A 10,533-nucleotide genomic window follows, 5' to 3' on the forward strand; every position below is an offset into this window, starting at 1 on the left:
CTACAAGAAGTAGAAATGGAAAGGAGGAAAAAGAATCAAATGCTACTTAAGAGACAGAAACAGTGTGATCTGATGATAAATTAAATGCAGTAACAGAGAAAGAGGGATCTAGAATGACTCCCATATCTCTGGCATGAATGAATGAATAGCCTACACTGCCACTATCTGAAATCAGATCTACGTGAGGAAAACCAGGTGGGTAGAGGAGAGAGGACCACTGAAACTTCACATATGGGTGCTTTTTAATGACGATGGTATATGTGTGTCCAATATTCATGAGAAGGTTTGAGACTGGATACATAGTATTGGGAATTATTATTATAGAACTATAGTTGGATCGGATCACATAACAACAGCAATAAAGAAAAGGAATTTTGACATTAAAGTCAAGAATAATTAACATTAACAATTTCTAGAGAAATTGAAGGAAAAAAATGAATGGGGTCATAGAAAACAAGAGAAAGGAGTTTCAACCTGGAGTCAAGTTTCCAAAAAGCAACATTAAGACAAAGACTAGAAAAAATACAAACAGGTCCATTTCATCTAGCAGAAGGTCATGAATGACCTTAACACAAACATTTCCCATAAATGATAGGAGCAGAGTTTAGGTAACAAGATGTCCAGCACAGAAAGAATGAGGATGATGAAAGACATGCATAGACCACTCTTTCTAGGACTTGAGCAGATACGAGCTGGAAAGAGCTAGACATGAAGTGAGATATAGATGCAAAGGAGGATGCTATTTGTTTTCTGGTTTTAATGTGGAAAAGACTTGAACATTTATTGCTGTGTCCATGATCTATGCATCTAATAGGTTCATCTTAGCCGGTTCGGATTGATTGCAGTTTATCTCCAGAGCTACTGACCCTTGGCCAATGCTGTAAAATGTATTAACTAAAGATAAATGATGTTTTGTAACCATGGATCCATGAATTGTTTCAAAGCAAGATGTATCAGCCTGCCAGCACTGTTTAGTAATAATAATTGAATTTATAATTGCACCTAATTTCAGTGGAGCCTGGGGGAGGAAGACATTCAAAGTAAAGGCTGGTGACATAGCTAGAATATGTCTATATGAAACGCTTATTATAAGAGATCTCCACTGTGAGCAGATTTGGGTCTGCTGCTACAGAAGTGCTTCACATGCACACCAGTAATTGTTACAGTCTGGTATAGGCTAAGAGCACCTGCATGACCCAGAGGTGGGAGAACAAAGAAACCTGTGCCTGGGATCTCTAGGTCCTTTTTCATGCATATTTTTCTTGTGTTGTTTCTGTGTTATGCTATATCCTTTGCCCGTTATAAAGTTGTTCTGGGAGTACAAACCGAGCAAATGGAGTCCGTAAGCAATGGAACACTTAAGATGATTAAAGTGTAATTACCTCTTATTAATATAATTTCTCTAGCAAAAATGCTTAGTTTTTTCAGCCTCTCAAAGAATTTGTCGCAAGTGTAATTTTTAGACTCAACAGTTACAATTTATGAGGATAGTTTTTACCTCAAGGAAAACAAATTTAAATAATAAAGTCCCATTTACACAAAGAAAATTTTTAAAGAAACAAAAATAATTGTCTAGTTTGTCCATTAAACAACTTACCATCAGTACAGGGATGTTCAAATAACTAATTTCCATGCACACTATAACTTGTTGGTTGTATTCTTTTACTGTCTGTTCAACCATATTGTCGCCCCTCCACCTTTGCTATTTTATTTAACATGCCCAGGTATCTCATCCAGTTCATTGGTTTGTGGTTAAATCCAAAGGTTTTCCAGGATCTAAGGGCAGGTTGAATCCCTTCGGTTCATATGATAGGTCTTCCAATTACCTCTGTTCACACACACATTCAGTAAGTACCCAGAAAGGGAGGCCAGATGGTAATGTTCATAGATATAAACTAATATAAAATAGACATATCATGATTAAAGTAGTATAATCAAATGCCAAAGAACATAGCTTTTCAATCAGTTAGATGTAGAATTCAGTTCCTCATGGGCCCTGTTACCAGCTGGCTATCTGACCTTGGGAAGGGTAGTTAATGTATTTGAGCTTCAGCCTTTTGCTGTGGAAAATGATAAAAATAACAATACTTCACAGTGTTATTGTGAGGGTTTAAATAAGATAATGTGTACAGAATATTTAGTCCAGTCACCAGCATATAATAACCACTTAATACATGGTAATAATTTAAATTCAGTGAACTAGAGTTCATTAACAAATTACATGTCCATAAATACAATGTGTGCAAATATCAGTTTTCTAATATGAGGGTAAGTTTAAATTTACCTAACTGAATTTTTATGAACATTGACTGAATATATAAAGGGACTATGGCCAGACCACATATGAAAATAAAACTCTAATCCACACATCTGCATCAACCAGTCCAGAAAGCCAAACCATAACTTCCACAGTGATCAGCCTGGAACAGTCAGGACTTTGTTGATGACTGCCAGCTTTCCTAATTATTGCCCCTGGTTCCAACTCAAGACTAAGCAGAGAAAGCCAAATAAGATCCTCAGACCAGTCACATAAAATATCCTGCTTCTAGTTAGCCCTCCTTCAGTATCCCCATGTCAACAACCTCCAGTCAAAACATACCTGAAGCTTTATAGCTTCCCCACTCCCCTGTCTGCCAATGCAAGTGATAGTAGCTCCCCACTCCCCTGTCTGCCAATGCAAGTGATAGTAGCTCCCCACTCCCCTGTCTCGGTCCAATGCAAGTGATAGTAGCTCACTCCCTTCCTCTAGCAAGATCTGAATAAATAGCCTCGGCTTGTTCTAATGTGAGTGGTCTTCTTCTATTTCAGCAGCATTATAAATGAAGTTAAAAGTTCAACATCGATTTTAAAATGCCATATACGGCATACACACACACATAGCAAACACACACACACACAGAATTCGTGTTATTGTGCAGAAAACAGACATGAAGTTACTATGGCCATTAGAGCTCACACACATGCAACCATCTGCTTGTAGATGTACTAACTTTCCACCAGGTATATAACCCAGATGCTTATAAAATAATCAGTCCAATTCTCTCCCTATATCATTACCTCAATACAAATTCTTCATCTACTTTAAATATTCCAGTTGCTTAATCTTTCTGCTTTTCCCTGCTCATTCACCACACATCATCTTCCTTTCCATGTTGTCTGTACTCTGCAGTCTAGCATTTTAGAAGCCAATATTCTCATTAATCTCATTAATCTTCAGTCCCATAAGCCTAGATAAACTCTGAGTAGAGAAATATGGAATTTTCCCCCAGAAATTATCTTTCCTAGAGGGCTCCATTTTTGTGTGTAATTGTTTTCCCACTCCATCCACATAGTCTGACACTGCTGCCAATCGTAGTAACCTTATCTCCAACATAAATGCTCTTGGGACAGGCAAATTGAACCAACTGAGGTCAAAGAGGAATCCATCGAGTGTTTCTAGATTTTCTTTTTAGGTGCAAGTTTGCGAATGTATGAGTCCAGTGCTCTTGGAAATCATGGTTCTAGACTGGTGGAATAAGCCAGTGTGAGAATGAAGTTCACATTCTAAAGATAAAAGAAAGAAGAATATATGCAATTATCCCATTCACTGCTATGGAATATAGAACAGGAAGAAAAATTCTGAGGATGTGGTAACAAATTAGTTGAGTCTAAGGTTGTGTTGAATCTGAGGTGGGAGCAGGAGAGAGAAGTCTGGGTTGTGGATAAAAGCTCTGGCAGCAACCCCAACCCATCCAGGGATAGTGGGTAGACTAACAATCAAACTCATATTTTCGATAGTTCTGGAAATTAGCCAGATATAGTTTATAATAAAACTTTATGACTACAACAATAAAGTGAGAAGTATTATATATTCAAGATAGAAATACACTAGTTTCTTACGAATGTCTAAATAACAATTGAACATAAACAGCTGAAAATCCTCTGGATTCTTGGATTTGTCTTACAACTAGTCATGTCTCTGAGTTCTTAAACTTGGTAAGTGGTGTTCTAAAACCTATTACTAGAGCAGGACCAAGAAACAATATTTTGAGGGTAGGAGGGAGATGTCAAGAATGCTGTATTTGGGTCAAGATGCCGAGAGCAATCAATACACAACAGATTATCCAATGATAAATAGGAGTGATAAGCTACCAAGTCAATTCACAAATATTTGTTGAGCAGTGGATGAATGTCAAGAAAACAATAATAGAAAATGCTTTGAATTGGCAATCGGGAGATTCTTATATTCCTGAGTTTGAAGATTGTTGGATCTGACTTTTGTCAAATCACAAATCAGCTCTGAATATCACTTTTCTCACCTGTAAAGGGGAGGTGTTGGAGTGGATCATCTTATTTGGGGTGCTTTAGAGCAAGCAAGTATAAAATTCTCAGCCTCTCCGCCAGGAAGTTGTTCAGTATTTGATTTGATTGAGCAGACACTTGAAAAATTAAATATCAAGAAACGAAATCAATAACAGTTCAAAGGAATAATACATGAGCCACCACAAGGCGGCCTTATAAGCAAAATAAAAGTTGAAATAATTATTTTAAAGGAATAAGACGCTAGAGACACAGTTACAGACAAGATGAAGTTCCTCTAGGCGGCCAGCGGAGGGAGACTCTGCTTCCCTTTCCCCGGCAGTGGGGACTAGGGGACTGGGGGACTGGGGGACTGGGGGACTGGGGGACTGGGGGACTGGGGGACTGGGGAATGGGGTTGGGGGATTGGGGAACTGGAGGACAGGGGAACAGGGGGCAAAAGGACTGGGGGACTGGGGAATTATGGGACTGGGGATTTGGGGAATTGTTTTCAAACGCGCGGGGCAAGGACTCCCCGCCGCCTCCGGAAGGGGTGAAGAACTAGGCGACTCTAACTCCCGCAGGGCAGCCGGGGAATCGCATTTGGTTCTCCCGCGGGAGTCGCGCAGGCGGGCGGCCAGGGGGAGTGGGCGCCACCCGGCAGCGCCCTGGGCTGAGGCGCAAGCGCCCCCGACTCACCGGCTCCGCGCGTCTCCCCGCGCGTCTCCTGGACCCGCGCCTGCCCACCCCTCCGGCTCTGCTGCGGTCGAGGCCCCAAGTCGGTTATCCCGTGTCCAGGCAACCGCGGGGGCGGCGGCGGCGGCGTGAGGAGCGGGCGGCTGCTGCTCCCGGGCCCCCTGGTTCGAGCCCTTGGCCCCAGACTCCCCGCGTTTCGGCGCCCGATCAGCGCTCCAAGACGCCCCCGCTCCGCCTTCTCCCAGTGCCTTTCCCTTTCTGTTGTAACAGATTTGCCAACTCAACTCCTTTCCCTCTTTACCGGAGAGGGAAGGAGTGGAGACAAATCAACGCCCCTTCGTACAACGGTGAGGTTAGAACGTGAGGGGATCACAGACTTTGTCCACCTTCGGGAGGACCGCAGGACCTCTTTCTTTCTTGCTACTTGGGACGATACAACCAGGACTCCATGCGATAACCCCATGTGGTTTGGTTGTGACTTCAGTATTGAGAAACCTCAACAAACTGTTAAGGAGGAAAGGAGAGCTTTTCCTAGTGTCTGAAAGTGGGGAAAATGACTAATTCAAGACTAATTCAAGCCATTTCTCTAAGGGTCTGTTTCTTTCAAAAACAAATTTTTGAAGCATTGATCCTTCTGACAAAATACTAAGTGGCAGGCCGGGTGTGGTGGCACACCCCTGTGCCAGGCGTGTCCTGTCCCAGGACTTTGGGAGGCCGAGGCAGGAGGATCGCTTGAGCCCAGTGGTTAGAGGCTGCAGTGAACGGGGATCGTGCCACTGCACTCCAGCCTGGGCGACAGATCAATAAATACATAAATCAGTGGCACAAAATGTATTACCTACATTTTGTTTCTTCATCTGTGAATATACACTGTGAACTGAAATAGGCTTCAGAGGAGAGTCGTGTCTTACACTATTCTCACCGTCTTCTTGAATGAAAACAAACACTGGACTATAAACTGAAGACAGTTAAAAAAAAAACAGGATCAGAATAAAGATTCGCATTCTCATCCAGAGAAATCATTTTTCCAGGCAACACTGAGTACAGGCAATTGCCTGCCAAGGTTAAATCAGCAAAGTCTCTTACTTTAAGAGGCAATTTAATTAGTAATCCTTTCTAAGAGGGGAAAACCAGCAAGTCCGTACCTGGAATGTGATCCTTTCAGCCAAAGATGAAAAAAAGGAAGCAATAACTAGCAAACTGGTGGAAGGTCTTAATCTTAAATTAATATATGCAGAAGCAGAGCTCTTTTTGTAATTAAAAAATAGATTCAAGAATGCACTCCACTTTCCCATCTCCCTCCATTAATTATTAAACTTTGGCTTGTTCTCAATACAATGTTAAATTATAAACCAAATGAATCATTTGCATGCCAGTAAATATGTATTCATGAGGGTTCACAATATCTAAATGTGCATATTTAAACAATAGCTAGATTTTTTCTCATAAAATAAAACTTTACCTACTAGAAATCTCATTATTGACAAGTTTCTCTTAATTAGAACTCACTGATAACTGCTAAACCCCTGTTGTGGCAGGCAGAATTCTAAAATGGACCCCCATGACCCTACCCCTTGTTATACACACCTGCATAATCCTCAGGACTTTAAATATGGTGGATTTCATTTTCCTGATTAGTTTGTTACATGACACAATTGACTTGAAAAAGGGAGATTATCCAGGATGGGTTGGCCTTGATTGGGTAAACCCTCAAAAGGGACTGACATCTTCCTGGAGTCGGAGGTTTGAAGCATCAGAGGGATTTATCAAAGGGATATTCTCTATTGTCAGCTTTGAAGATTGACAAGACCCTATGGCAAGGAAGGCAGGCAGCCTCTAGCAGCCGACAATGATCCCAGGTGACAGCGAGCAAGGCAATGGGGACCTCAGTCCTACAACTGCAAGAAACTGAATTCTACAAATAATCTGGATGTGCTTGGAAGAGAACACTGAACTCAAAATGAAAATATGTCCTGGCTGGGCACGGTGGCTCATGCCTGTAATCCCAGCACTTTGGGAGTCCAAGGCAGGCAAATAAGTTGAGGCCAGGAGTTCAAGACCAGCCTGGCCAACATGGTGAATCCCCGTCCCTACCAAAAATACAAAAAAATTAGCCAGGTACGGTGGCACGCACCTGTGTTCCCAGCTACTCAGGAGGCTGAGGTGGGAGGATTGCTTGAGCTTGGGAGGCAGGCATGGCAGTGAGTCAAGATTGTGCCACTGCACTCTAGCCTGAGCACAGAGCAAGACCCCATCTTAAAAAAAAAAAAAAAAAAAAAAAGGAGATTATGGATTATGTCCTGCCATCACCTTGATTTCAGCCTCATGAGACCCTGAGCAGACAACCCAGGCAACCTCACTTGGGCTTCTTACTTAGAGAACCGTGAGGCTAATAAATGGACACTGTTTTAAACTGCTAGACTTACAGTAATTTGTTACACAGCCAAAGAAAGCTAATACACATATTAACTTATTTCACATAAACAAAAGTGGGTATTTTGAAATTAAAAAATGTAGGAGTATCTCAGTAAACCCAGTGCAGAATTGCGGCTGAAACTCAAATAGAACAGAAATCAGACACTGCAAAGTTAAATCAATACCAGACTTATCATCATAAACAAGAACCTAGTAGTGATGGGTTTTAGGACATGCTACCCTAAATTTTTTTAAGCTGAAGAAATTTTAGAAAATTGCAGAAGCAGGAAAGTCACTCTGACCTTCCTCTCCATCTCTCTCCCTGGAAGGTCATAAAACCTAAAAAGGATTTTCTGACCTTCCCCAGGCTCAGGTCATAAGACCCTCATGTCGGAGGTGCCCTCATATACCTGGAGGAAAGGAGCATCCTTATTCCTTATTGCTGAAGACACAGGGACACAGAGAAGAATCCAACCAAACAGGTCTTGTTAAGTTTCCCCCAGTTTATTACCATTAGCTCATACCCTTTCTGTGTGTAATATTTTTCCACAACTATTCACTTTTCATCAAACCTACTAGAAAAATCACTCAGGTTTAACTGTTTCTTTGGATATTCATTTGCTTATGAAGACTCCAGGGTCATGTAAAACTTTGGTGTATATGCTTTTCTCTTGTTAATATGTTTTTTTGTTATAAGGGCCTCAGCTATGAACCTAAACGTATAAAGGAAAGGACATTTTTCCTCCTGTACAATAGGCAAGGTGATCTTATTAGCAAATAGCAAACCAGATTTTCCACAAAGCAGAACAAACATAAATATCCAATTTTTCTATAGCAACAATAAAAGACAGAATAAAGTGATATAATAATCACGCAGAGAGAAGACAATAATCAAATAAAAATACATTTCCTACAAAACTATCATTCAGGAGCAGAGTTAAAAATATTTTCAAAGAAAAAAAACCAAATTTTACCATTTGCCAACCTACACTGAACAATGTACTTTAGGAAGAAAGAAAATAGTAAAGACATTGGACAGACGTATAGTTAAATCTAAGCAAGCTTTCAGTATATGAAACATGTTCAGCCATACATTTGTCTTCCAAGTGTTCTTGGTTTTCTCTACCTAACCATCTTTTATCCAATTAGTCCTTAGGACCTGAGCATGCTTATGTTTTAATATATTTCCTGAGAATGCTAGACCATTTCATGAATTAGATTTAACAAGGAGTATTCTATGCTCCTTTTAAAATTTACATCAGAATTATTTTCAGCCACTTTTAGGGTAACTAAATGTATATCACACCTGTCATGGAGAATGAGCTAAGATCTCTTACTTACTAATAATAATGTTTTATTAAGATAGAACATAAGGGTCCACAGTAGGTAATTGGAACTGGTATCTAATTATATCTGAAAGAGTGACATGATATCAATTTTTCTAAATTAAAAATTATTGTCTTTGGCAGCTGTTCTCCAAAATTCAATTTGCTTACATCGAATTACTTCTTACAGCAACCAATTCATTTTCATTTTGTAACTCACACTGATATACAATGAGAAAGTAAGAAGTTCCAAATGAGTATTACTGATATTTCGCTATAATGGCCTATTTTTTCAAATATTTCAAAATCAGACCATTTTGGCTTTTCATAAATGTTATAGAATGTGGAGACAATCTTAACCCCATTTATGTGCTAAAGATTACCATTACAGTTTCCTAAAGCTAATGTTAAATGATCCTAAATGCTAAACATTCCTACAGATATCCCTGTTGTCACCCTCTCTGAGTAAGTTGTAGTCATTTATCCAGGCCAGCGTGCCTCAAGTTTCGTCATAAGCTTTAATTCATCCCATCTGCTTGTCATAAAGCATGTGGATCTGCTCTCAATCTGTATGCTTTTTAGAATACCTAGGCTCCAACACTTCATTAGAGAACACAGCCTCAGACTCTCTCTGGGCAGTTTTAATAAAGCTTGCCCGAAAGGATACAATTTACAGAATATAAGTTGTTTTAAAGATGTAAAGTACTGTGCCATTTAGACATGCTTTCAGTTCTTTTTCTGAATCAGATGAAACCAACACCAGATTATTGATTAAAACATTATTACCTTACTACATTACAGAGTCATTTTTACTGTGTTCCATCACTCTTTCTAATTTATCAAAGAACACTATGTTAAAAAGACATATGAAACATACTACTACATTTTAAAAAGTTTCAGATGATGTTGTCCACCATATCATTCAATGGTCCCATGCAAAATTCTATGTAAGAAACTGGGGTGTGTGTGTGTACACAGATGTGCATGGGCTAGTGTGAGGGAGCGGGTAGAGAGGGACAAAGCGAGAAAGGTTTAAGGAAGTTGAGTGCAAGGACAAATCAGACAGCAGTTGTTTAACCCAAGAAAATAGTGTAAATCATGTATAAATTGTGCCCCTTATGTCTTGTCTACCAGACGTTAAGCTTAATATAAGCAATTATTTTAACTCTTTGGTCCTGATTTTCTACTGATACTTACATTATATTAGTATTTCATTATATATTTTTGTTGTATTGGCCTTAAATTTTTTGTGAGAAGAAGTGAGTTATAGAAAAGTAAAAGTAGAAGTGAATATAAAGGGAATGTTCAATAAAGATACAGCCTGTGAAATTCATGTCATTTAATAAGCTGTCAATATTATTTCTGCACTGTTTGGGGAAAATTAAATTGTTATTCTCTAAGACAGTCATGATGTTACCCGATTCATAACAGTCTTAGCACATTTAGATATTGCCTATAAGATAGCATTGTCTAAAACTGAATCTAGTGTCCTAGAATTGATCATGATTTTGGAAAGTAGCAGACTCGGAAACTGTTACAGGCATGGCTCCTACATCTCTGACTCCTCATGGAAATAGATTTAAATCCTGTAGTGAAAAATTATTCTGGTGACTTAAGCTTATTATCTATGCCAGAAATCCTATTTCAACTACCATGCACAACAGTCCTTTTAGTCAGCAAGCATCCTGTCATATTTGATAGTCTTCATTTCCTTTGACTTTTCCTTTTTTCCCCTTAATGGTAGGAACCTAGCATTCTGGTATAAAATTTTCTTTAACTGTCAAAACAAGTCAATACAGAATACACTTGAACAGAGAGG

General features: G+C 39.5%; 1 protein-coding gene across 4 annotated transcripts in view; it reads right to left on the reverse strand.

The window, feature by feature from the left end:
* Positions 1-7,213, reverse strand: part of CCDC178 (coiled-coil domain containing 178) — a 515,145-nt gene extending 507,932 nt beyond the window's left edge. For all 4 annotated transcript variants that reach the window (XM_054461207.2, XM_054461206.2, XM_054461208.2 and 1 more), the window contains exons 1-2: positions 4,978-7,213; positions 4,299-4,418 (exon numbers count right to left, since the gene is read on the reverse strand). The gene's annotated coding sequence lies outside the window, so the exon portion shown is untranslated. The remainder of the gene's footprint in view (positions 1-4,298; positions 4,419-4,977) is intronic.
* Between the last annotated feature and the right edge of the window lie 3,320 nt (positions 7,214-10,533).

This window comes from Pongo pygmaeus, chromosome 17, assembly GCF_028885625.2.
Source record: "Pongo pygmaeus isolate AG05252 chromosome 17, NHGRI_mPonPyg2-v2.0_pri, whole genome shotgun sequence".
In the NCBI taxonomy this organism is placed as follows: Eukaryota; Metazoa; Chordata; class Mammalia; order Primates; family Hominidae; genus Pongo; species Pongo pygmaeus.